This window comes from Lepidochelys kempii, chromosome 26 (assembly GCF_965140285.1).
Source record: "Lepidochelys kempii isolate rLepKem1 chromosome 26, rLepKem1.hap1, whole genome shotgun sequence".
In the NCBI taxonomy this organism is placed as follows: Eukaryota; Metazoa; Chordata; order Testudines; family Cheloniidae; genus Lepidochelys; species Lepidochelys kempii.
In genome coordinates, this window is record NC_136405.1 from 1,148,581 (window position 1) to 1,175,742 (window position 27,162).

Below are 27,162 nucleotides of genomic sequence, written 5' to 3' on the forward strand. Positions count from 1 at the left end.
ACACACTGTGCAGGGAAGGTGCTGCACCCAGATCTCAGCAGTCCTGCCAACTGCTTTACAAAATATATTTGATTTTAAAGCATGTAATTCCAAGACAGATGTTAGTCTGCAGAACCCTTCAGGTATTAGCAGCCAGGTGCAGCTGCTGGTTGTATAACCCTGCTGTACAATCCATAAAACACTCTTGTTTTATATATCTTGCATTTACAGTTTCCTTCTCAAATTACAGCATGCTCTAGTTACAGCAGTGAAGGCCACTGTGCGAAACACCGTCCAAAAATGGCTGTTATTCCTCTCTGTTGCCATAGCACACATTTGGAAACAAGAAGCATGTTGTGCAAGCCATTGAGTCACTGAGGTGAAGCAACTTTCATTGTAATGAAGATAACTGCTCTGATCCTGCAACACATAAGCAGGTGCATAGCTTTACTCACAGAAGCAGCCCCATTGATTCATAGATAGAAGCAAACAGAAGTGCAATAGGACTGCGCGGGTGAATAAAGCTGTGCACATCTTTCAGCGTTTGCAGAACTGGGGCAAGTCATTGGGAAGCCTGCAATAGATCAGGCTTTGTTTATTTTCAAGGTCAAATCTGATGGAGTTGGGACAGTAGGTGCACCCTGTGCTAACGCCCACATGTGATCAGCAAGGGTTCTGTAAATATCTTGGCTTATAGTTGTTAATGTTGCAGACGTTACTTGGTGTCTGTTTCCTATGTTTCCAGCTGTTTCCTCACAATACAGTCGAATGGGTGTCTTTCTGTGTCTATATGCCTTGCATTCTTCCAGCCCTTCTTCCTGGTTTTATCGACTTATATGCCACTCCATCACTTGTAGTATGAATGCCTAGTCAACAACAGGGTGAAATGGTTGTTGGGAGCTCAGTGGGAAAAACTTCTCAGCCATCATCCCCTGTCCCAGGCTGGTCCCTGGGAGGAAACCCAGCTCTGCATGCCTCTACTACAGTGGTATAACCAGCACCAGCAAGGGTTGAGCAGGTGGGTTTGACTTTTAACAAAGCCCATCTGCACAGAATCACTGTCCCACTGCAGACTCAAGGGTGTGAGTGAGACAGGAGCTGGCAGACTGGCCCTTTAGCTCCGTGTGCAGGTAGGGTGAGGGAATATCCCCCTTAAAATTTTACCTCAGGATTTCTCCGAGAGTGCCCAGAGCTCTCCCCAGTGACATGGGCTCCCGTCCCAGCAGGGAATTGGGGAATTTGCCTGGGGCTGTTGTGCCAAACAAGCGGCCCTGGGCAGCAGAGGGGAGAATGGCCCTGCCAGCAGCTCCCGCTCAGGAGACTGCTCTGGGCTGCCTAGAGCAGGGCTGGGGTGGATTTACCCCAGCCAGTCCGAAGTCCCTCTCTGAGCCCCCAGCACACAGTCCCTCGCACAGTGACAGTGTGAATGGATAAAACGTGGGGAAAGGCCTGGGAGATTCATAGCTGAAAAGAGGGTCAAACCCCATTGTCTCCCCGAACCCTCAGTGCTTTCCTGGCCTGACAGGAAACCAGATGCCCAGTGCACTGACTGCCTCACAGCTGGCTTCTTGCACAGCTTCAGGGAGCCCGCCTGCCCTACTTCCCCTCCAGCTGGACTCGCTCTGCAGTGACTTCCCGGTGGGTGCACAAGGCGCTCTCGTCTCCCTGTTGTTGGCAGGAGTGGATCTGCCGCAGCCTCCGGGCAGTGCCGCTGTCCGGCTGAAGAGGAGTAAGGGTCTGTGGCCTTACAGCATGTGATAGCAACAAGGGTGCGAAGACAGACCGTGCGCAAGGCACTCCCCACAAAGGGTCATTGCTCTGAGATGTCTCCTAGACCGCCCCAGTCCCGCACACCCTGGGGCTTGCTTTAGCAGACTCAGCAATGACATGGCCCGAAAGGGCTCAGAGTCAGAGATGAGGCTCCCAGAGGCTTGAAGTGAAGCACACATTTGATGCAAGAGGGAGACACGAATGTAAATGGGATAGAAATAACAAGGATTATTAATTCCTTGGTATGGCGAATACAGCTGGTCTGGCCAGTGTTTAGTACACAGATTGTCATCCACTTGCTGCTGAGTCTGGCCCGCACCGATAGGCTGAAGGACTCAGTTGTTAATGGACTGAAAATATTTTAAATACTCTCTAAAGGCAAATTACTTTCCAAATAATGAGTGATGATATTTAGCACCTTTCCTCTGTGAATCTCACAGTGCCTTTCAAACATCCACCACAATAAACCCAGGCAGTGTCTCTTATACAGATTGCCGAAGTGAAGCATGGAGCAGTGGAATCTAGCCAGGTGTCCTGACTCCCAGTCCCCTCCTCTAACCATACATCTCATTCCCTCAGAAAGGAGGCTAATGCCAAGTCTCCCATGCCCAGGAGAGGCAGGAAGATAGCAGGAAAGGCTGCTGGGGGAAGCATGTGAGAATGTGTAAGGTATAGCCAGGTCACTCTCTGCTATAACTTACACCTTCTTCCATCCAGCATCTCAGCATGTCAATCACACATGTAACTTAGAATTGCTTACACTCACTCAGGCTCTTTGGAACCCACTTGCTGATGCATAAGTAACACTGCTTGGCACAGCACTTCTGGATTTGGCCTTGGGTCTTGTTTTGTTACTTGTGAGCTTGTCTGCCATGGTGGGAATCCGACTGGTCTGTCTTGGTCACTAAGCTATGTTGATGGATGTCATGTCATCAGTGTGGCATCTTAACAGGGAAATTATAGAAAACATATTTATTTGTTAACAGTAAGAGCTTTGAGTGGGTTGGTTTTTTTATTATTCAGAACCTTAAATTTCACCATAGCAACACAAAACCACAACAACCGACAATAGGTAAAATTCCAAAATAAACCCGCTCCTAAGAGTAACAAATAAAACTTGTTGAGCTATCTCTCTTCTACATATCTTTCCTCTTAAGGCTAACTCTTTCTTCAACAGTAGTTCACAGAATATATAAGACAATATCATGTTCTTGACTTCAAGATCATTGCAATAATTGGACTATAAGGTGGATAGAAAGTTGGCTAGATTGTCGGGCTCAACGGGTAGTGATCAATGGCTCCACGTCTAGTTGGCAGCCGGTATCAAGTGGAGTGCCCCAAGGGTCGGTCCTCGGGCCGGTTTTGTTCAATATCTTCATAAATGATCTGGAGGATGGTGTGGATTGCACCCTCAGCAAGTTTGCAGATGACATGAAACTGGGAGGAGAGGTAGATACGCTGGAGGGTGGGGATAGGATACAGAGGGACCTAGACAAATTGGAGGATTGGGCCAAAAGAAATCTGATGAGGTTCAACAAGGACAAGTGCAGAGTCCTGCACTTAGGATGGAAGAATCCCATGCACCGCTATAGACTAGGGACCGAATGTCTCGGCAGCAGTTCTGCAGAAAAGGACCTAGGGGTTACAGTGGACAAGAAGCTGGATATGAGTCAATAGTGTGCCCTTGTTGCCAAGAAGGCCAATGGCATTTTGGGATGTATATGTAGGGGCATTGCCAGCAGATCGAGGGACGTGATCGTTCCCCTCTATTTGACATTGGTGAGGCCTCATCTGGAGTACTGTGTCCAGTTTTGGGCCCCACACTAAAAGAAAGATGTGAAAAATGGGAAAGTGTCCAGCGGACGGCAACAAAAATGATTCGGGGACTGGAACACATGACTTATGAGGAGAAGCTGAGGGAACTGGGATTGTTTAGTCTGCGGAAGAGAAGAATGAGGGGGGATTTGATAGCTGCTTTCAACTACCTGAAAGGGGGTTCCAAAGAGGATGGATCTAGACTGTTCTCAGTGGTAGCAGATGACAGAACAAGGAGTAATGGTCTCAAGTTGCAGTGGCGGAGGTTTAGGTTGGATATTAGGAAAAACTTTTTCACTAGGAGGATGGTGAAACACTGGAATGCGTTACCTAGGGAGGTGGTGGAATCTCCTTCCTTAGAAGTTTTTAAGGTCAGGCTTGACAAAGCGCTGGCTGATGATTTAGTTGGGGATTTAGCTGGATGATTTAGTTGGGGATTGGTCCTGCTTTGAGCAGGGGGTTGGACTAGATGACCTACTGAGGTCCCTTCCAACCCTGATATTCTATGATTCTATGATTCTATAATTGGGGATGAACCCTCAATTAGATTTTACATTGTTTCCTGTTAGCTTTTATATTGTTTCTTACAAGGACTATTGTACTGTCCTACACTCAGATGGCAAACTAAAGTATTTACAACTATGACTTTAGTCTGGTGATATTAGTTCTAGGGTTATGTTACAATATCACTTCTTTATAGATGTAATGTTGATTATTATGACTTTATTAAAAAGAAAAGGAGGACTTGTGGCACCTTAGAGACTAACAAATTTATTTGAGTATAAGCTTTCTTGTTAGTCTCTAAGGTGCCACAAGTCCTCCTTTTCTTTTTGCGGATACAGACTAACACAGCTGCTACTCTGAAACCTATGACTTTATTCGCAAAAAGAAAAGGAGGACTTGTGGCACCTTAGAGACTAACCAATTTATTTGAGCATGAGCTTTCGTGAGCTACAGCTCACTTCATCGGATGCATACACAGACTAACACGGCTGTTACTCTGAAACCTATGACTTTATTGTTACTTTAACCACTAGAGGGTGATGGTGCTGCAGATTTTAAAACTCTGTTCTTAGCTTCTTCAAATTGCTGGTTTTGTTAGAAAATAAAATTGTTTAAAGGAAATTTCTTTTAATTAAGTGAAATCTGCCTGACCACACCATTCCATACACATACATTATATAAGCTTGTACTGTGTGCTTTATATAGGTCTGATTTATTTAAAAATATTTTAAAAGTTAATATTGATATTAATTGGTTTTACGCAAACCCATTCTCCATCACATGCTGCCAGACCTAGATTCTGATGAGAATTTCACAACACTTGCACAAGTTGCTGAACCCAGTAATGTTCCCAGAGCCACAGAAGAAGAGGAGTGATAAGAAAATTAATTGATATTTAAATAAATGGAGAATGCTTATGGCCTTTATTATTAAACAAAGCACCTGAATATATCTCTATTACCTCAGACAAACAGGCAATGCAAAGCAATGAATGCATGAGGTCGAAGTGATTTGGAAGTCCTACTAACAAAGGGAAGCATAGGTACAATATATGCAGTATCCAATGCAAAGGGGTACAATTAAATATTGAGAGAGAGTTTTATGCATGGGAAACAATTACATTGTGACTCACCACTGATGGGAGATGGAGCAATATGCAGTTCTTCTTGGTGCAGACTCTGACTCACCTCTACAGAGCTGCACAAGATGTGTCTTCTTTATTACTTATTGGTATTGTCAGAGCAGAAGCCCCAGTCAAGGTTAGGAGCCTCATTGAACTAGGTGCTGCATAAACATATATGAAATGGGTTTTCTGATTTTCCAAGACCTAGTTCATCCCTTCAAGCTCTCTGCACAGAGGTGACATATACCTATAATCTTTCCCTTCCAAGCACTCTCCTCCAGAGCCCACAGAGAACATTAAAAGAGTCCCAGGTCCACACTGAGGTGAGAGAATAATACAGCCTAAGGATGTGTTGTTCTCTTTCTGGGGGGGGGGGTCCTCTCGGGAGTCTCAAGGGCAGCTCCAGCCAGGGGAACTCACTGATAGCATGGCTCCAGTGAAGCAGAAGGAGATGATCTGGGCCCAAGAGAGTTTGTGGAGGAAAATTAATGCCAGGAGGAGCTAAATTCAATGTAATCTCCCAGAAGAGAAAGAGCCAGCCTGCTTGTGTGCTCCACTTCCAGGTGCACAGCTCATGTGGACGTCTCAGGCATGTGGGATCCCTTCGCATTTCTGTGGAGGAATTTAGGAGTTTTACTCTGATGTTTAAAAATCAAAACCTGTTCCGTGAACTGACCGGTACGTCTGATTAAAGCTAATAGGTTCAAGCTGCTCAAGTCAGGGACTCAGGGCCTCGCAGAGTGCAGCCCTGGCCCCTAGGCACTATCAAAGTACAAATAACGCCTTTTCACGCTTCCCCCTAATTCTTGTGATTGCCTTGCTATCTGGGAGACAGTTGTTGGCCCTAGGGCAAGTTCACATTTATTATTGGGTATTAAGGTTCTGGCTAGGAGTAGGTCTGAAAGAGGAAATCCAGATCTAGATTTCAGACACCTCTAAATGTTGGTTGTACACTAAGAGATGGATCTGGGTTCAGATTCCAGTGCACAAACAGTTCAGATCCAGAGCGCTAGCCTAGGCCCATCTGTGCTTTAAATATATGTCTACAATTCTGAGGGACCCCTCAGCCGTTGAGTGTTACTTATATGTTCATGTGATTTATTAATATTATTACTTATTTATATAGTAGCAATGCCTAAAAGCTCCAGTGAGGAACGGGCACTCCATTGTCCTAGCCCACACGCACGCACGCACGCCGAGTAGTTAGTCACTATTTCTAGCCACCCCAAAGCAGACCTGAGCAGCAGTTTGTCAGCAGCGTAGCTGAACAGCTGTAAGGACTGTCCAAACCAGTCAGGAACAACAGTCGGCAAATCTTGGCGCCATCACTTATAAATAGCAGACGTTCCACAACTCAGCACGCTGATCTTTTGTTAAAATATTATTTTTAAGCCTTTCCTGCAATCATTCATGGAGCTGCTGCACTGGGCACGGTGAAGAGGCTTATTTTAAGTTATTCCAAGGTGGCTCCCTTTAATGGCAAAGCTGTCCCTGAAGGTAAACTGTAAGGGACTAATTCAGCATTTTCTGCAGTTAGTGGGTTGTGTGGGCTGTGCTTGGAATATGCTTTCTATGGAAGGAAGGGGTGGGTTTGTGGGTTTGTTTGTTTGTTTTTTGTTTTGACACACCGAGTAAATAAAATTTTACTGGAAATGAAGGAAGGTTAGAAGCAATTGGTAATGATCTCCCTAGAGCAAAGGCAGTCAACAAATCAGGCCAATTATAGGAAATACAAAGTCAGACACATTTTAGGGTCAGTCATTCGAGAGTCCTGTTATGCTCAATGTTTGACATGGGGGATCTCTGGACCCCTCAAATCACCATAATCTGCATATGTCTAGCAAATTCTAGCAAAACACCATACCTTGGAGCTGTAGTACTCCCTGTGAGGTTTATAACGTAAGTCTCCTTTTGTGACACACAATTTTATCATATGCCAGATAGTGATGTGTTAGCAATGTTTTTTATTGAGAGTAATGTTGCAAAATTACTCAACTCCTGCTTTCTAAAATGGCTAAAGTTAAACACCTGAATTAGTTTTGACTTCCCTGTTCTAAATGTCAGCTTTGGAGGAAACACTGTGCAATGTTTGTATTCTTGCATATGTATTCTTGTATTCTTGCATACCTGGGTTGAGAGTTTCAAATCACCCAAGGGGCATTAGGCACCTATCTCCCGTTGAAATTAGTGGAAGCTAGGTCTCTAAATCCCCTGGGTGGGTGGCTTTGAAATCCGGAGCTTGGTCTTCAGGGTAGTGGATCCCTCTGTGGTTCTGTGAGAGGCCACTTTCCTGTTGGCGTGTGTGTGAAGAGACGTTAGCAATAGAAAAAGAAGCAGCCTCCATAGTGCGTATTAAAAAATGTGAGATTGTGACCAATAAGTTTTACATTAGTGAGTATTCAAATAAACGATGAACATTCCGTAAATGTGTGTGATTACCTGACATAGCGTCAATTGACAATGTTAAGACCGACTTGGTAATGTGGCAGGTTTTCCACTGCTAAAGATTAAAGTTATCTGTTTAATCAAATCTGTTGGCAAAAAGCAGGGGCATTATCTTCAAAGAAAGCTCGTCCAGTTTGTTTAAATCTGACTCTTCTGATAAATTTCCCCATAACTTCTTGTTAGTATGAGGGTTCCAGTATTGCATGAGGAAAAGCTTTGGTCACATTTGTCAAAGACCAGCAACTCCATGAGCAAACAAAGCAGTGCCTTAGTATTTCCATGTATTTCTCAACAGCCTGGGTGTGACCCACTAGTTTAAACTGCTCTCCCCTGCTGTTTAGCTCAGGCACAGACATTTGGGGCATGGCTACACTTGCAGATGTAGAGCGCTTTGAGTTAAACCCGCCTTCGGAGAGCGCAGTAGGGAAAGTGCTGCAGTCTGTCCACATTGACAGCTGCAAGCGCACTGGCATGCCCACATTTGCAGCACTTGCAATGGCATTGGGAGCGGTGCATTATGGGCAGCTATCCCACAGAGCATCTCTTCCCATTCTGGCACTGTGGCTTGTGGAAGGGGGCGGGAGGGATGGGGCATTCTGGGTCCTGTCCCAACACCCTGTGATGCATCGGTTTGCATCCCAGCAATCCCTGTGCTTCCGTCCACATTTGGCGCCATCTTTCAACATTTTTTGTACTGCGTGCTCTGTCTTCCCTTTCAGTCTGCGGGAATGGAGTTCGAACTGCTGAGGAGTATGCTGATGAGTCTCACCAGCATGTCATGTTTGGCAGTCGAGTTATTCCTTATGATCCAAAGTGACAGCGAGGGCTCCGACGGTGATATCGACTCGAGTAACGCATATGACACGAGTTTGCTTGTGGCATTCACGGACATGCTCACCACCATGGAACACCGCTTTTGGGCTCAGGAAACAAGCACTGAGTGGTAGGATCACATCGTCATGCAAGTCTGGGATGACAAGCAGTGGCTGCAGAACGTTTGGATGAGAAAAGCCACTTTCATGGGACTGTGTGAGGAGCTCGCCCCCACCCTGCAGTGCAAGGACACAAAATTGAGAGCTGCCCTGACGGAGGAGAAGTGGGTGACTATTGCAATCTGGAAGCTGGCAACTCCAGACAGCTACCAATCGGTTGCTAACCAGTTTGGTGTGGGAAAGTCAACCGTTGGAATCGTGTTGATGCAAGTTTGCAGGGCCATTAATTGCATCCTGCTCAGAAGAACCGTGACTCTGGGTAACATGCAGGACATTGTGGATGGCTTTGCACAAATGGGTTTCCCTAACTGCGGCGGGGCAATAGATGGCACACATATTCCAATTCTGGCACCAGCCCACCTAGCCTCCAAGTACGTTAATTGGAAGGGGTATTTCTCTATGGTTCTTCAGGCACTTGTGGATCACCGTGGGTGTTTCATTGACATTAATGCAGGCTGGCCCAGAAAGGTGCATGATGCACGCATCTTTCGGAATACTGGCCTGTTCAGGAAGCTGCAAGCCGGGACTTTTTTCCCAGACCAGACGATCACCGAAGGGGAAGTCGAAATGCCCACTGTAATCCTTGGAGACCCCGCTTACCCTTTAATGCCGAGGCTCATGAAACCCTCCACAGGGAGCCTTCACAGCAGCAAGGAGTGGTTCAGCTTTTGGCTGTTTAAAGGGCCGCTGGTGCTCTCTGTGTGGGAAGCTGGACCTGGCTGATGACAGCATCCCCACAATTATATCCACGTGCTGTACCCTCCATAACATTTGTGAAGGGAAGGGTGAACGATTCACTCGGGCATGGAACTCAGAGGTTCAACACCTGGAGGCTGAATTTGAACAGCCAGAGAGCAGGCCTATTAGAGGAGCCCAGCGCGGGGCTGCAAGGATTAGGGATGCCTTGCGGGATGAGATGTTTGGTGCCCTGCACGGGGGTGAAGTGAAGTGGTTCCAATGTTAGTAGGAATCTGTGTTTGCTACACTGACTTGCAGTGCCTGTTTCTTTCCTGGATTAAGGTATCTTTTACTTTATTCAATAAATAATAAAGAATATTTTCAAAGCCAAAAAATCCATTTATTGAAAAGAAACACAACTGCTTGGGAAACAGAAAGGGCAAGGGGGTGAGGTGGGGAACGGTACAACCACAGGTTTGCATATGTCCCGTTATCGTACTGAGCCTTCCTGTCCGGAGTGCTGTGCAATGAGTGCCGCACTGCATGGTGATAGGGGTTGAGTGCAGTGGGTAAGGGTCATAGTTTTCAGGGCTGGGTGGTGAAGATACAGGTGTTGGAGGCAGCTGGTGGTGGTAAGAACCCATATGTTGGGGAAAGTGGGTTGGAGGTGACATGGGGGCAGAAGAGAAAGAGTTTTGGGACAAGGTCTGCAGAGGGAGGTGGGCGCGGGAGTGCTCTGCCTGCATGGCTACGAGCGCCTGGATTGAGTCCACTTGGCGCTCCACGCTGCTTATCAGCCGCTCTGTGCTTTGGTGCCAGCGATCCACATTCTGCTGGCGGACCCTCCTTTCACTCTCCCGCCACTCCTGCACTTTTTGATTTTCATTAAGGGAGTGCTGCATGACTTCATGCAGCATGTCCTCTTTGCTTCTACGTGGCCTCTCCCTGATTCTTTCCAGCCTCTCAGCCGGTGATAAAACGGAAGGCTGAGATCTCAAGGTTGCATCTGTAAAGGCAAAATGCAACACTTAACAGAGGCAGCATTGTTCACACCAGACAGAGCAATGATAGAGACATTGCAATGATTCCCCCGTACTTAAGGGCAAGCATAGTCTACACAATCGCATAATTTGCCCATCCCAGAGCGAGCGCACATAACCCATGGGAGCCCCAAAATGGTGAGTAAGCACAGGGTCAAGCGTGACTAATTGTTTCACAGCTGTACTGTCCTCTGGGGTTCTGTGCCTTGGGAGAGCCAACAGCTGCAGGGGACCCCTATACTGATCACTGTCCCCACATTTTCCACAGGAGTTTGTCCTGGAAGAGATCTCGCTGCTGAGGGTGACCTGGGAAGCAAGGCAGTGTCGTCTACTACAATGCGGCTTCCACCCTGGCCCATATGCAGCTTGCCTGTGTGCAGCAATGGTCCCCCCGCCCCTCATGGCACAGTGGCGCAGACATGTTAGCCTGACTGGGACAAGGAACACAGTGGCTCTCCCGAGAAACCTGCGCAAGTGCATTGCCCAAGTTCTGGATGAGACCTTTGAAGAAATCACTGAGGCCAATTACCGAGATGTGAGAGAGCACATCAACGCCCTATTCTGCATCTAGGCATGCAAGTAGCCCTAAGCCTCCTCACCCCAAGAGTCAGCACCGAATAAAATAAAAATAAAATAAAAGCCCAAAATAAAAGCCACTTACCGGGAACCTCCTCTGGTGTTTGTCCTTCCCCAAGCACCGGCCACCGCGACTGGCTACCTTCCTCCTGGCTTGAGAACAGCTCCCGGCTGCATAAATCTAGGGATGCTGGGGTGTCGTCTTCTTCCTCAGCACCATCACTCCCGCTTTGCTTCTCCTCCTCCTCCTGCCTTGTTGGACTGTGCTCTGAAGTGTCCATGGTAGTCCTTGGAGTGGAGGTGGGGTCGCCCCCAAGTATCGCATCCAGCTCTTTGTAGAAATGGCAGATCGCCTCGCAGGCTTTGTGGTAGGCATTCGCAGCTCCTTAACTTTAACCCTGCACTGCACAGCATCCCGGCCATGGCCCCTTTCCATCATGTCCCTTGATATCTGCCCGAAGGTATCATAATTCCTACGGCTGGAGCGCAGCTGGGACTGGACAGCTTCCTCCCCCAAACACCGAAGAGGTCCAGCACCTCGCCATTGCTCCATACTGGGGCTTGCCTGGCGCGTGGAGGCATGGTCACCTGGAAAGATTCGCTGAGAGCACTCCATGCCTGGCTGAGCAAACAGAAGGGGATTTTCAAAATTCCCAGAGAATTTAAGGGGCAGGTCTGGTGGTTGGTCACCTGAGGGCAGGGCAGTAGAGCTCAAAGTGTTGACCAGAGTGGCTAGAATAGGCATTGTGGGACACTTCTGGAGGCCGATCCGAGCGCACTATAGGACCAGAGCGTCCACACTGGCACTGCAGTGCTCCAGCGGGGGCGCACAAAACGTTATTCCACTCGCCGAGGCGGAGCACCAGGAGCACTCTAGCTGCAGAGTCAGAGCAGTCTACGTGCCTTGCCAGTGTGGACAGAGAGTGAGCTAGTGCACCCGGGGCTCCTTTAATGCGCTGTAACTCACAAGTGTAGCCAAGCCCTTTGCTATTGTACACTCGCGTTATCAGAGTGACTCTGCTATGGGTCGGGGAGGAGGGGAAAGCATTAGAAGCACAAGGCTCAAATCTGATTCCTTTGTCTCCTGCTTCAAGGTAACTTGTCTAGGTGTAAGACATCCATTCCTTCAAGAACTAGTGGTACCAGAATAAGGAACGAGATCAGCTGACATCCAGGTTGAGTTGGTTAAATACCACATGAGCAACCAAGCAAAAATCTGGAATTCACTTCAATATTATTTGTGAATTGTTTTATTCACTTACCATAGATATTGGCATGAGCAAATATTTGTTTACAGCAATGTTCCCAGAAACAAAGAGTGTCACACATAATTGTTCAAAATATGAACTTATGCAATAATTCACAGCAGGAGTTTTTGGGGGCCATTTTGAAAGCTTTAGGTTTAAGAGCCATCTCATCAAGTAGCAGAAAATAATACCTCCTGACTTAGGTAGTGAATCACACAGTGCAAATAGGGAATTGTGAACAGAAAATACTTTAAACGATAATTATGGCAAATAGTTTGAGAGTAGCCCCTGGTCTGAAATGTGTGCACATAAAACCATTCATCAATTCATTTTGTACAATGATCAAATTAGTTGAAATCGAAGTCTATTGTGGATAATTTGCAAACAGAAAGACGGGGTAAAATCAGCGAGTAAACTATTCTCTGCATATATTTGACCCAGCTTTATACCTGGGGACCATTAAAGCACATGAAAGAATGTACGGCATTTGAATATTTGTTTGAATAGTGGCATAGGCTATTTGGAAGTAAGGGTTGTGACCTATGACAATGGAAAGAATATTTTCCCTGGATATCTAATAAGATATCATACTTTATCTATGACTTTTATCACACAATAATTTGGGCTTTCTTAGTATGCTCATTCTTTGGACTGCTATCTCCACTAGAAATAGTGTGTGTGTGTGAGTGTGTGTGTGTGTGTGTAACTACATATAACCACACACAAATGTATTCATTTGAGGCAAGATTAGTTATTGATATGTCTCCTTCCTTTAAAAGAGGAAGGGTGACTTCCAACTTCCTTTGCTATCCTGCATAAGGAGAAGAGGATCGACAAGAAGAGGCTTGGAGGAGGAGAAAGAGAAGGGAGAACACTGTTTCTTTAAACAACTCTCCTATTCTGCACCTGACTTAGCGCTGCCTTCTTACACTTGCCATAGACAAGCCCTTCATACTGTGAAAAGAATGAATGGAGCTGTTCACTCAGTTCAATTACAGAGCACTCACCTGAGAAGCTGTAAAGAACAGAATTGTAAATCTTATAATCAAGTATTAAATTACACCTAATTTATTTACTCATGACAGAGAGAACAATAACCCTGCAATCAAGTGTGTAAAGATCTAGAACAAAAGGGCATTGTAAAAACAGTAGGAACAAATCTTGATGTCCCCTGCCTAGAGATATCCATGATGGCAGAGGTATTAGTGCAGGGGTCAGCAACCTTTCAGAAGCGGTGGGCCAAGTCTTCATTTATTCACTCTAATTTAAGGTTTTGCATGCCAGTGATACATTTTAACGTTTTTAGAAGGCCTCTTTCTATAAGTCTATAATGTAGAACTAAACTATTGTTGTATGTAAAGTAAATAAGGTTTTTTAAATGTTTAAGAAGCTTCATTAAAAATTAAATTATCTGCTGCATCTGATGACGATACAGTATCATAGGCTCTGTATAGTGCTACAGAAATCCTTCCAAGTCCCACAGATTCCAAGAATTCACCCAGCATAGTGTACATTTCAGACATTCCCACTGTAACGTGTGCCTGTTTGACAGATACAGTGTGTGCTTCATCCTATGCAGTATCTGTTTTGTTCTACATCACGTGTTTGATTTTGTAGAGAATGTGATTTCAATATCTGGTGTGCTGGAACATGCAATCCAACATGACTTATTCCCCTAGAAGAAGGATTTTGTAAATATAAAACGGCTATAAATTCCATTGAAACCTTTCTGAGCAGGAATGAAATGCATATCAGAGTCTCTGCAGGCAGCTGGGGGTGACTAGATTATTAAAATGCCATGTTACTAGTTCCCAGTAATTATTTTGATAGATATGCCCTAATACCTGCTGGACATCCTATCTTGCAGAAAATAAATGAACAAGAAAGTCACTTTTGTCTTTCTTCTACAAGTGTGCGCCCAGTAATCCTTGCAAAGGGAGAGTGACCACCAGCGAGTGGCCTAATAGGAAGGGCTTTAAAAACAAAAAAGGAATACAAAAATTAATGGTCCTTAAAGGAAATAAGAGAGGGTTCTGGTCTACTGCAATGCAGAGCACCCTGCTCCCAGAGGTGTGTGTATCTGAATAGGTTGTGCTTGATAAAGTGTGGAGATCGGACCATGCAGACTTCTAGAGCTCTGCCAAGGTCTATGGAGCTATGCACTGGAGGCTGCACTCCTGATGGCTTGTATGCAGCCATTTCAGGCCTTTCCACATTACACCCGGTTTTTAGGGTCACAAATAGGGATGTGTTTCAGAGTAGCAGCCATGTTAGTCTGTATCTGCAAAAAGAACAGGAGTACTTGTGGCATCTTAGAGACTAACAAATTTATTTGACCATAAGCTTTCAGGAGCTACAGCTCACTTCAGTGGAAAATACAGTGGGGAGATTTATATACACAGAGAACATGAAACACTGTAACGAGAGTGATCAGGTAAGATGAGCTATTACCAGCAGGAGAGAAAAACAAAACAAAAAACTCCAACCTTTTGTAGTGATAATCAAGGTGGGCCATTTCCATCAGTTGACAAGAACATGTGAGGAACAGTATGGGGCAACATGGGGAAATAGTTTTACTTTGTGTAATGATACATCCGCTCCCAGTCTCTATTCAAGCCTAAGTCTCTGGTGAATTGGAATTAATTTGCAAACTGGACACCATTAACGTTTTTTTTTTCCCTCCTGCTGGTAGTAGCTCATCTTACCTGATCACTCTCATAGAATCATAGAATATCAGGGTTGGAAGGGACCTCAGTAGGTCATCTAGTCCAACCCCCTGCTCAAAGCACGATCAATCCCCAACTAAATCATCCCAGCCAAGGCTTTGTCAAGGCTTTGTCAAGCCTGACCTTAAAAACTTCTAAGGAAGGAGATTCTACCACCTCCCTAGGTAACACATTCCAGTGTTTCACCACCCTCCTAGTGAAAAAGTTTTTCCTAATATCCAACCTAAACCTCCCCCACTGCAACTTAAATCATAGAATCATAGAATATCAGGGTTGGAAGGGACCCCAGAAAGTCATCTAGTCCAACCCCCTGCTCGAAGCAGGACCAATTCCCAGTTAAATCATCCCAGCCAGGGCTTTGTCAAGCCTGACCTTAAAAATATCTAAGGAAGGAGATTCTACCACCTCCCTAGGTAACGCATTCCAGTGTTTCACCACCCTCATAGTGAAAAAGTTTTTCCTAATATCCAATCTAAACCTCCCCCACTGCAACTTGAGACCATTACTCCTCGTTCTGTCATCTGCTACCATTGAGAACAGTCTAGAGCCATCCTCTTTGGAACCCCCTTTCAGGTAGTTGAAAGCAGCTATCAAATCCCCCCTCATTCTTCTCTTCTGCAGACTAAACAATCCCAGCTCCCTCAGCCTCTCCTCATAAGTCATGTGTTCTAGACCCCTAATCATTTTTGTTGCCCTTCGCTGGACTCTCTCCAATTTATCCACATCCTTCTTGTAGTGTGGAGCCCAAAACTGGACACAGTACTCCAGATGAGGCCTCACCAATGTCGAATAGAGGGAAATGATCACGTCCCTCGATCTGCTCGCTATGCCCCTACTTATACATCCCCAAATGCCATTGGCCTTCTTGGCAACAAGGGCACACTGCTGACTCATATCCAGCTTCTCATCCACTGTCACCCCTAGGTCCTTTTCCGCAGAACTGCTGCCTAGCCATTCGGCCCCTAGTCTGTAGCGGTGCATTGGATTCTTCCGTCCTAAGTGCAGGACCCTGCACTTATCCTTATTGAACCTCATCAGATTTCTTTTGGCCCAGCAGTCTGGGAGCTGACCTTGTTAGTGAAGACAGAGGCACAAAAAGCATTGAGTACATTAGCTTTTTCCACATCCTCTGTCACTAGGTTGCCTCCCTCATTCAGTAAGGGGCCCACACTTTCCTTGGCTTTCTTCTTGTTGCCAACATACCTGAAGAAACCCTTCTTGTTACTCTCGACATCTCTTGCTAGCTGCAGCTCCATGTGCGATTTGGCCCTCCTGATATCATTCCTACATGCCCGAGCAATATTTTTATACTCTTCCCTTGTCATATGTCCAACCTTCCACTTCTTGTAAGCTTCTTTTTTATGTTTAAGATCCGCTAGGATTTCACCATTAAGCCAAGCTGGTCGCCTGCCATATTTACTATTCTTTCGACTCATCGGGATGGTTTGTCCCTGTAACCTCAACAGGGATTCCTTGAAATACAGCCAGCTCTCCTGGACTCCTTTCCCCTTCATGTTAGTCCCCCAGGGGATCCTGGCCATCTGTTCCCTGAGGGAGTCGAAGTCTGCTTTCCTGAAGTCTGGCTACGCAGATGGTGTCGGAGAGAAGGCTTTGGTTTCTTTGACCATGGGATGGTGTTCCATGAAGGAGGAGTGCTGGGTAGAGACGGGCTCCATCTTACGAAGAGAGGGAAGAGCATCTTTGCCAGCAGGCTGGCTAACCTAGTGAGGAGGGCTTTAAACTAGGTTCACCGGGGGAAGGAGACCAAAGCCCTGAGGTAAGTGGGAAAGCGGGATACCGGGAGGAAGCACAGGCAGGAATGTCTGTGAGGGGAGGGCTCCTGCCTCATACTGGGAATGAGGGGCGATCAACAGGTTATCTCAAGTGCTTATATACAAATGCACAAAGCCTTGGAAACAAGCAGGGAGAACTGGAGGTCCTGGTGATGTCAAGGAACTATGACGTGATCGGAATAACAGAGACTTGGTGGGATAACTCATATGACTGGAGTACTGTCATGGATGGTTATAAACTGTTCAGGAAGGACAGGCAGGGCAGAAAAGGTGGGGGAGTAGCACTGTATGTAAGGGAGCAGTATGACTGCTCAGAGCTCCGGTACGAAACTGCAGAAAAACCTGAGTGTCTCTGGATTAAGTTTAGAAGTGTGTGCAACAAGAGTGATGTAGTGGTGGGAGTCTGCTATAGACCACCGGACCAGGGGGATGAGGTGGATGAGGCTTTCTTCCGGCAGCTCACGGAAGCTACTAGATCGCATGCCCTGATTCTCATGGGTGACTTTAATTTTCCTGATATCTGCTGGGAGAGCAATACAGCGGTGCATAGACAATCCAGGAAGTTTTTGGAAAGCGTAGGGGACAATTTCCTGGCGCAAGTGCTAGAGGAGCCAACTAGGGGGGGTGCTTTTCTTGACCTGCTGCTCACAAACCGGGTAGAATTAGTGGGGGAAGCAAAAGTGGATGGGAATCTGGGAGGCAGTGACCATGAGTTGGTTGAGTTCAGGATCCTGACGCAGGGAACAAAGGTAAGCAGCAGGATACGGACCCTGGACTTCAGGAAAGCAGACTTCGACTCCCTCAGGGAACGGATGGCCAGGATCCCCTGGGGGACTAACTTGAAGGGGAAAGGAGTCCAGGAGAGCTGGCTGTATTTCAAGGAATCCCTGTTGAGGTTACAGGGACAAACCATCCCGATGAGTCGAAAGAATAGTAAATATGGCAGGCGACCAACTTGGCTTAATGGTGAAATCCTAGCGGATCTTAAACATAAAAAAGAAGCTTACAAGAAGTGGAAGGTTGGACATATGACCAGGGAAGAGTATAAAAATATTGCTCGGGCATGTAGGAATGTTATCAGGAGGGCCAAATCGCACCTGGAGCTGCAGCTAGCCAGAGATGTCAAGAGTAACAAGAAGGGTTTCTTCAGGTATGTTGGCAACAAGAAGAAAGCCAAGGAATGTGTGGGCCCCTTACTGAATGAGGGAGGCAACCTAGTGACAGAGGATGTGGAAAAAGCTAATGTACTCAATGCTTTTTTTGCCTCTGTTTTCACTAACAAGGTCAGCTCCCAGACTGCTGCGCTGGGCATCACAAAATGCGGAAGAGATGGCCAGCCCTCTGTGGAGATAGAGGCGGTTAGGGACTATTTAAAAAAGCTGGACGTGCACAAGTCCATGGGGCCGGACGAGTTGCATCCGAGAGTGCTGAAGGAATTGGCGGCTGTGATTGCAGAGCCACTGGCCATTATCTTTGAAAACTCGTGGTGAACCGGGGAAGTCCCGGATGACTGGAAAAAGGCTAATGTAGTGCCAATCTTTAAAAAAGGGAAGAAGGAAGATCCTGGGAACTACAGGCCAGTCAGCCTCACCTCAGTCCCTGGAAAAATCATGGAGCAGGTCCTCAAAGAATCAATCCTGAAGCACTTGCATGAGAGGAAAGTGATCAGGAACAGCCAGCATGGATTCACCAAGGGAAGGTCATGCCTGACTAATCTAATCGCCTTTTATGATGAGATTACTGGTTCTGTGGATGAAGGGAAAGCAGTGGATGTATTGTTTCTTGACTTTAGCAAAGCTTTTGACACGGTCTCCCATAGTATTCTTGTCAGCAAGTTAAGGAAGTATGGGCTGGATGAATGCACCATAAGGTGGGTAGAAAGCTGGCTAAATTGTCGGGCTGAACGGGTAGTGATCAATGGCTCCATGTCTAGTTGGCAGCCGGTATCAAGTGGAGTGCCCCAGGGGTCGGTCCTGGGGCCGGTTTTATTCAATATCTTCATAAATGATCTGGAGGATGGTGTGGATTGCACTCTCAGCAAATTTGCGGATGATACTAAACTGGGAGGAGTGGTAGATACGCTGGAGGGGAGGGATAGGATACAGAAGGACCTAGACCAATTGGAAGATTGGGCCAAAAGGAATCTGATGAGGTTCAATAAGGATAAGTGCAGGGTCCTGCACTTAGGACGGAAGAACCCAATGCACAGCTACAGACTAGGGACCGAATGGCTAGGCAGCAGTTCTGCGGAAAAGGACCTAGGGGTGACAGTGGACGAGAAGCTGGATATGAGTCAGCAGTGTGCCCTTGTTGCCAAGAAGGCCAATGGCATTTTGGGATGTATAAGTAGGGGCATAGCGAGCAGATCGAGGGACGTGATCGTTCCCCTCTATTCGACATTGGTGAGGCCTCATCTGGAGTACTGTGTCCAGTTTTGGGCCCCACACTTCAAGAAGGATGTGGATAAATTGGAGAGAGTCCAGCGAAGGGCAACAAAAATGATTAGGGGACTGGAACACATGAGTTATGAGGAGAGGCTGAGGGAGCTGGGATTGTTTAGCCTGCAGAAGAGAAGAATGAGGGGGGATTTGATAGCTGCTTTCAACTACCTGAAAGGGGGTTCCAAAGAGGATGGCTCTAGACTGTTCTCAATGGTAGCAGATGACAGAACGAGGAGTAATGGTCTCAAGTTGCAGTGGGGGAGGTTTAGATTGGATATTAGGAAAAACTTTTTCACTAAGAGGGTGGTGAAACACTGGAATGCGTTACCTAGGGAGGTGGTAGAATCTCCTTCCTTAGAGGTTTTTAAGGTCAGGCTTGACAAAGCCCTGGCTGGGATGATTTAACTGGGAATTGGTCCTGCTTTGAGCAGGGGGTTGGACTGGATGACCTTCTGGGGTCCCTTCCAACCCTGATATTCTATGATTCTATGATTCTAAGTCCAGGGTCCGTATCCTGCTGCTTACCTTTCTTCCCTGCGTCAGGATCCTGAACTCAACCAACTCATGGTCACTGCCTCCCAGATTCCCATCCACTTTTGCTTCCCCCACTAATTCTACCCGGTTTGTGAGCAGCAGGTCAAGAAAAGCGCCCCCCCTAGTTGGCTCCTCTAGCACTTGCGCCAGGAAATTGTCCCCTACGCTTTCCAAAAACTTCCTGGATTGTCTATGCACTGCTGTATTGCTCTCCCAGCAGATATCAGGAAAATTAAAGTCACCCATGAGAATCAGGGCATGCGATCTAGTAGCTTCCGTGAGCTGCCGGAAGAAAGCCCCATCTACCTCATCCCCCTGGTCCGGTGGTCTATAGCAGACTCCCACCACTACATCACTCTTGTTGCACACACTTCTAAACTTAATCCAGAGACACTCAGGTTTTTCTGCAGTTTCGTACCGGAGCTCTGAGCAGTCATACTGCTCCCTTACATACAGTGCTACTCCCCCACCTTTTCTGCCCTGCCTGTCCTTCCTGAACAGTTTATAACCATCCATGACAGTACTCCAGTCATGTGAGTTATCCCACCAAGTCTCTGTTATTCCAATCACGTCATAGTTCCTTGACATCACCAGGACCTCTAGTTCTCCCTGCTTGTTTCCAAGGCTTTGTGCATTCGTATATAAGCACTTGAGATAACCTGTTGATCGCCCCTCATTCCCAGTATGAGGCAGGAGCCCTCCCCTCACAGACATTCCTGCCTGTGCTTCCTCGCGGTATCCCGCTTTCCCACTTACCTCAGGGCTTTGGTCTCCTTCCCCCGGTGAACCTAGTTTAAAGCCCTCCTCACTAGGTTAGCCAGCCTGCTGGCAAAGATGCTCTTCCCTCTCTTCGTAAGATGGAGCCCGTCTGTGCCCAGCACTCCTCCTTCATGGAACACCATCCCATGGTCAAAGAATCCAAAGCCTTCTCTCCGACACCACCAGCGTAGCCATTCGTTGACTTCGACGATTCGACGGTCCCTACCCAGGCCTTTTCCTTCCACGGGAAGGATGGATGAGAACACCACTTGCGCCTCCAACTCCTTTATCCTTCTTCCCAGAGCCACGTAGTCCGCAGTGATCCGCTCAAGGTCATTCTTGGCAGTATCATTGGTGCCCACGTGGAGAAGCAGGAAGGGGTAGCGATCCGAGGGCTTGATGAGTCTCGGCAGTCTCTCCGTCACATCGCGAATCTTAGCCCCTGGCAAGCAGCAGACTTCTCGGTTTTCCCGGTCAGGGCGGCAGATAGATGACTCAATCCCCCGGAGGAGAGAGTCCCCGACCACCACCACCCGCCTTCTCCTCTTGGGAGTGGTGGTGACCACTTGAGACCATTACTCCTCGTTCTGTCATCTGCTACCACTGAACAGTCTAGATCCATCCTCTTTGGAACCCCCTTTCAGGTAATTGAAAGCAGCTATCAAATCCCCCCTCATTCTTCTCTTCTGTAGACTAAACAATCCCAGTTCCCTCAGCCTCTCCTCATAAGTCATGTGTTCCAGTCCCCGAATCATTTTTGTTGCCCTCCACTGGACTCTTTCCAATGTTTCCACATCCTTCTTGTAGCGGGGGGCCCAAAACTGGACACAGTACTCCAGATGAGGCCTCACCAATGTCAAATAGAGGGGAACAATCACGTCTCTCGATCTGCTGGCAATGCCCCTACATATACATCCCAAAATGCCATTGGCCTTCTTGGCAACAAGGGCACACTGTTGACTCATATCCAGCTTCTTGTCCACTGTCACCCCTAGGTCCTTTTCTGCAGAACTGTTGCTGAGCCGTTCGGTCCCTAGTCTGTAGCAGAGCATGGGATTCTTCCGTCCTAAGTGCAGGACTCTGCACTTGTCCTTGTTGAACCTCATCAGATTTCTTTTGGCCCAATCCTCTAATTTGTCTAGGTCCCTCTGTATCCTGTCCCTACCCTCCAGCGTATCTACCTCTCCTCTCGTTACAGTGTGTATGGTAACACCCATTGATTCATGTTCTCTGTGTATATAAAATCTCCCCACTGTATTTTCCACTGCATGCATCCAATGAAGTGAGTTGTAGCTCATGAAAGCTTATGCTCAAATAAATTTGTTAGTCTAAATAGGGATGTGTACTCTAGAGATGAGAGACGGATTTTCTGTTCTTTTAACATCTCAACTATGGGCTTGGTTTCCCTATTGACTGTAGGGTACCGGATCCAGCCCTATGTTGCTTAATCTCTATTTCCAGGAGAGGGATCTGAACAGAAGGAGAGTAGACCAGTGTCCTGCTCTTTGTGGAATATAGAGTTTACTTGGGGATGGACTGGTTTAAATGGCTCTCTCCGGGAACTACTTTATCCAATCACTCAACATTGTAGATCAGTTGAAAGGACCCCCAGTTCTGATGCCCTGGGAGCTGAAGTTAGAGCTACCCTGGTAGAGAGAAAAAGCAACATTTCTCTGAGTGGTTCAAACTGTCTGCAATACAGTATAAACTTCTTCTAAGAGAAAGGAGGCTGGAGAGACTGTCCCATGTAGTTGGGGGTCTTGTCTGTTTTAGTTACCCTGTGTGTGAAAGGTAACTATTTTTGGGTGTAGATGGGATTGGCTTGGAGAATGGAATATCTGTGCGTACATAATAGGTCAGATCCTCAGCTGGTGTAAATCAGCATAGCTCTGTTGACTTTTAACAGAGCTACACCAATTTGCACCAGCTAAGACACTGGCCCGGAATGTTTACTTCCTTGGTCTCTTGTGTTCATAAACTGATATTGTATGTTGTGTGTTAATGATTCATAAACCTCTGTGTGCACCAGTACATGTATATAAAATCCCAGTAAAAATCAATTATAAAAGAACCTTAGAGAGAGAGATGCTTATGCTTATACTTACCTTGGAAAGGTGGTTCAGTTGTGGATTTCTCCAGCTAAAATGAAGCTGCGAAGTATTGTTTTGTGACCCACATTCCATTCAGTTTGTTCTATTCCAGTCACAGGCCAGGTGTGTCTGTGTATGAATTATTAGTGAGCTTCTGAGTTGTTCTACTCCTAGATTTGATAGTTCAACTTGATGATAACATAAGTTTTCTATGCTGAAAAACATGTGCCCAAAAGACAGTAAAATAATTCAGCTAGCAGAAATTTAATATTTCCCCCCCCCCAAAGAATATTTTTTTGGTTAGCCACAACATGTAGGTCATTCTTTTTAACTGAGCTGCAGATAACTAATTTCACATGGTGGACACTTTATTGTTCACTTTTCTTTATGAAATCATTTATAACTTGTTTAGTAGACAGGGAAAACCCAAAGAGTCTCTATGTGCTTGGCTTCAAGTCAATGTGTTTCCCCCCCCATAATTCATTAAACACATTTCCGTGGAGATTGTGCCCAAATTAAAACACCCAATTTATAGGAAAGTACGCACAGGCCTTAGATAATCTAAAAATAAAAATAGCATGTTTGGCATCAGTTATATGTTAAAAGCCTTTATACACCTGAGGTGAAATCCTGGCTCTGTTGAAGTCAAGGCTTTCAGAAAACCTTGACAAGGTCCCACACCAAAGGCTCTTAAGCTAAGTAAGCAGTCATGGGGTAAGGGAGAAGGTCCTCTCATGGATAACCTCTGGTTAGAAGACCAGAAAACAAAGGGTAGGAATAAATGGTCAGTTTTCACAATGGAGAGATATGAATAGCGGGGTCCACCAAGAATCTGTCCGGGGACCAGTGCCATTCAATATATGCATAAATGATCTGGGAAAAGGGGAAAACAGTGAGGTGGCAAAGTTCACAGACAATTCAAAATTACTCAGGATAGTTAAGTTCAAAGCTGACTGGGAAGAGTTACAAAGGCATCTAACAAAACTGGGTGAGTGGGCAACAAAATGGCAGATGAAATTCAATGTTAATAAATGCAAAGTAATGCACATTGGCAAACATAATGCCAACTATACATACAAAATGAGGAGGGTCTAAAGTAGCTGTTATCACTCAAGAAAGAGATCTTGGAGTCCTTGTGGATAGTTCTCTGACAGCATCCACTGAATGTGCAGAGGCCATCAAAAAAGCGTACCGAATGTTGGGAACCATTAGGAAAGGGGTGGATAATATGTCAAAAATCATAATACCAATATATAAATCTGTGGTACACCCCCACTTTGAATACTGTCTGCAGTTTTGGTCACCCCATCTCAAAAAAGATAGATTCGAATGGGGGAAAGTACAGAAAAGGGCAACAAAAATTATTAAGGGGATGGAACAGCCTCCGTATAAGAGAGATTAAAAAGACTGGGACTGGTCAGCCTAGAAAAGAGACAATTAAGGAGAGATATGGTCGACGTCTATACAATCGTGACTGGTGGGGAGAGAGTGAACGGGGAAGTGTTATTTACCCCTTCACCTAATACAAGAACCAGGGGTCACCCAGTGAAATTAATAGGCATCAGTTTTAAAACAAAAATAAAAAACTACTTCTTCACACAATACAGTCAACCTGTGGAACTCATTGCCAGGGGATGTTGTGAAGGCCAAGAGTATAAGTGGGTTAAAAGAAGAGTTAGATACATTCACAGAGGATAGGTCCATCATTGGCTATTAGCCAAGATAACCAACACTGCAACTCCGTACTCTGGGTGTCCCTAAAACTCTGACTGCCAGAAGCTGGGACTAGACAATGGGATAGATCACTCAGTAAATTTCCCTGTTCTGTTCATTCCCTTTGAAGCATCTGTCACCAGCCACTGTCAGAAGACAGGATACTGGGCTAAATGGACTATTGGTCTGACCCAGTATGGCCGTTCTTCTGTTCTTAATGGGAATTTTGCCATTGACTTCAACAGAGCCAGGATTTCATTCCAGGTCCTAAACTGGTCCAATGACCATTCTTGGAGCTAAAGGCTAAGTTGTCTCAAGGTGAATAACTTACTTTAAGCTGACTTTGCTGATCATTGATTTCCATGAAATCTAGTGCTCTTTGAATGAGCATTTATATCTTGGACATGGGCGTTTTAGGTGTATCCCGAGTATTGGCACGACACTCTGCTGCTTGATGCTACTAACTCTTTGGCAAGTTCTGTGTGGTAACTCTAAAGATGGGCTTAAACCAGCAAGGCCAGATCAGGATTTCTAAGCTGGGAGTACATGTTGGGGGGGCAGGGGGCGTGTGTGTTCTGGTTCAGCATTACAATTTGGCCCACTGAAAATTGGGCCTCCTTCCAAAATTCAGTGGGAGATATAGATCTGGATTCAACATTCCTGACAGTGGACAAGTTTTCAGTCTGGTGTCCCAGTTCAGGCATCTCTCTAGTCTGCACAGATCTCAGACCCCACAAGCACATACTCAGAAACACTGCTTTTAATCACATTATATAGGACATAAAAAGAACCAGCACTTATTAATTAATTGCAGATGTCTCCTACTTCCTTAACTCCACTGAATATGCAGCCTCAGAACATCAGAATTCTCTCAGCCCCCCAGGGAGAAGATAATTGCCTTGATTTTATTTTCTAGCATAGTAAGAGGTTTTTATGGATTTTTGGCCCTTTCCTGATGCTTAAAACCTGCCGCTCTATTTTCCAAACTTTGATTAGAAAAGCAATAAAAATCAATTCCTCCTCCTCCTCATCACCAGCCTTCTTCCCCACAAAAATAAAACTATCACGGTAAGCAGAAAGTATACAGCACCCTGCAATATCTGAGAGCAACAATAAAATTAGAATAGCAATGAACAAGGGAAACTAGAATAGCAACATAACCCTGGCACTCAGATACCTCAGTGACAGGTGCCTTAAGAAGACATAAGTTAGATGGATGGAGAGGTTTGTAACCCCTCGCTCCCCCACAAGCAGAAAATGGTGTCACTTTTGAGCTAGTTCTGGACACAGGTGAGCAGACACTGGCAGCAAAGATTTACTACTGTGTATGTTCCCTCAGGAGACTCTGCCCAGCAGGCATGCTGTTACACAGAGACTTCAACAACAGAAAACTTCAGTTTTTTCTTATTTGATCCAGATTGGATGGGATGGTGCACCCAGTGCCCTGGAAAGCTGGTTACCACTGCTGTAGAAAATCAGATTCTTTTCTAGCACCACGGTGAAGCCTGAAGGAAAGGCCATTCGTGGCTGAGATTTAGACAGGCTGACCTTTCAGCTGCACCAAATTGTCACCAGATATTCTCCCCAGTCCTGAACAGAATCAGTCAGAGAGATTTAACTCTCTTCCCATGTGCATGATTTTTTGCTACCATAAGGGAACATGTTCTCTCTGGAAAGGGGGAGCTGATAAACAAGGAAGGGGTCACCTGCCCTTGAGACATGGAGATGCAATCTTTAAGCTTGGGGGTGAATGGAATGGCATCCTCAGTCTTTCAGCACATGTAAAAAGATTGCCACAAGCCTCAGACTGACTGGAGTTTGTTCAGCTTTCAGTGGGAGTAGGGCAGGAAATAGGTAGAGTTTAGCAATGTAAGCACAGTTGTTTGTCGTATAAACAGTGCTAAGGAAGAGGTCAACACCAAGAATCATGAACCCTGAGGCTCTATTACATTGTTTCCATGATGATTAGTGATAGAAGAACTGGTCAGACAAATGACTCATTTGAACTGCACCCACTCAGGGTTCCATATTTGGTCATTTGGAGACCTTTCCCTTCTAAGGAGTAAACAGGGCTTTATGTGTTTCTTAATTACATGGCGGTAGGGTTCATAGTCCACACTGTTGCTTGGTTACTTGAATATTGACTTATAAGTGGCGTAAGCTGCAAATGGGTGGCAGCTTTTATACCGGGAGTGGTAGGGAGGGAATCAGGGCACCTACACACAACAGTCTCCTTCCAAATTAATCCCCAGAGCACACTCCTTCCTGTGCACTGAAGGGGGTAAGCGTTTAGTGGAAAAATTAGTATGTGATCCTATAATTAAAGGGGAAATCATAATGCATATGCACAAAGGGGTTGAATTAGGTTTTTTTTGGACCCCCTTAATTCTGCCATTTCCTAACTTTTGAATGTTTAACTTTACAAACATTGTTTTTTAACATAATTTTTTGTGTGTAATAAGCAGCCTTGCAATTCTGTAGATGGTGGCATTAGTACTTCTGGCCTTTTCTTCTCTTATTTGCTAAGTATTCTGTGATTTGCAAGTGCATTATTCACTGGAATGCTTTGAAAGTATCCCATTACCCTGAGGTTTATTGTATGAAAGGTGATTTTAAACTGCTTATTGTTAGATAGAGGGACTTTATGTTGTTCACTAAAGCAAAGGAGGAAAGTGAGCGATCACTGATATCTGCAACAGCTCTTCCTCACAAACTATGCGGTGGCATACATGTGTTTACTGAACAACAAAATCATGTAAGAAGTTTGTTATCTGAGAGGAAAGAGGGTTTTGTAATAAAAGGCCATTTCAAATCAGAAGAGAGGTGAATCTTCTAGCTAGATTGTGATTTCATTATTACTGCTTCTCCAAGTAGGGTGGCCAGGTGTCTGGTTTTCGATGCCGCCAACTGGGCCATTAAAGGTCCGGTTAGCAGTGC

General features: G+C 45.8%; 1 long non-coding RNA gene across 1 annotated transcript; it reads right to left on the reverse strand.

The window, feature by feature from the left end:
- Positions 1 to 493: 493 nt before the first annotated feature.
- Positions 494 to 22,715, reverse strand: LOC140903690 (uncharacterized). The gene is made up of 3 exons (XR_012156331.1): positions 22,528 to 22,715; positions 2,516 to 2,693; positions 494 to 845 (listed from the first exon to the last, which is right to left on the reverse strand). It is a non-coding gene; the product is annotated as an uncharacterized LOC140903690 (long non-coding RNA).
- Between the last annotated feature and the right edge of the window lie 4,447 nt (positions 22,716 to 27,162).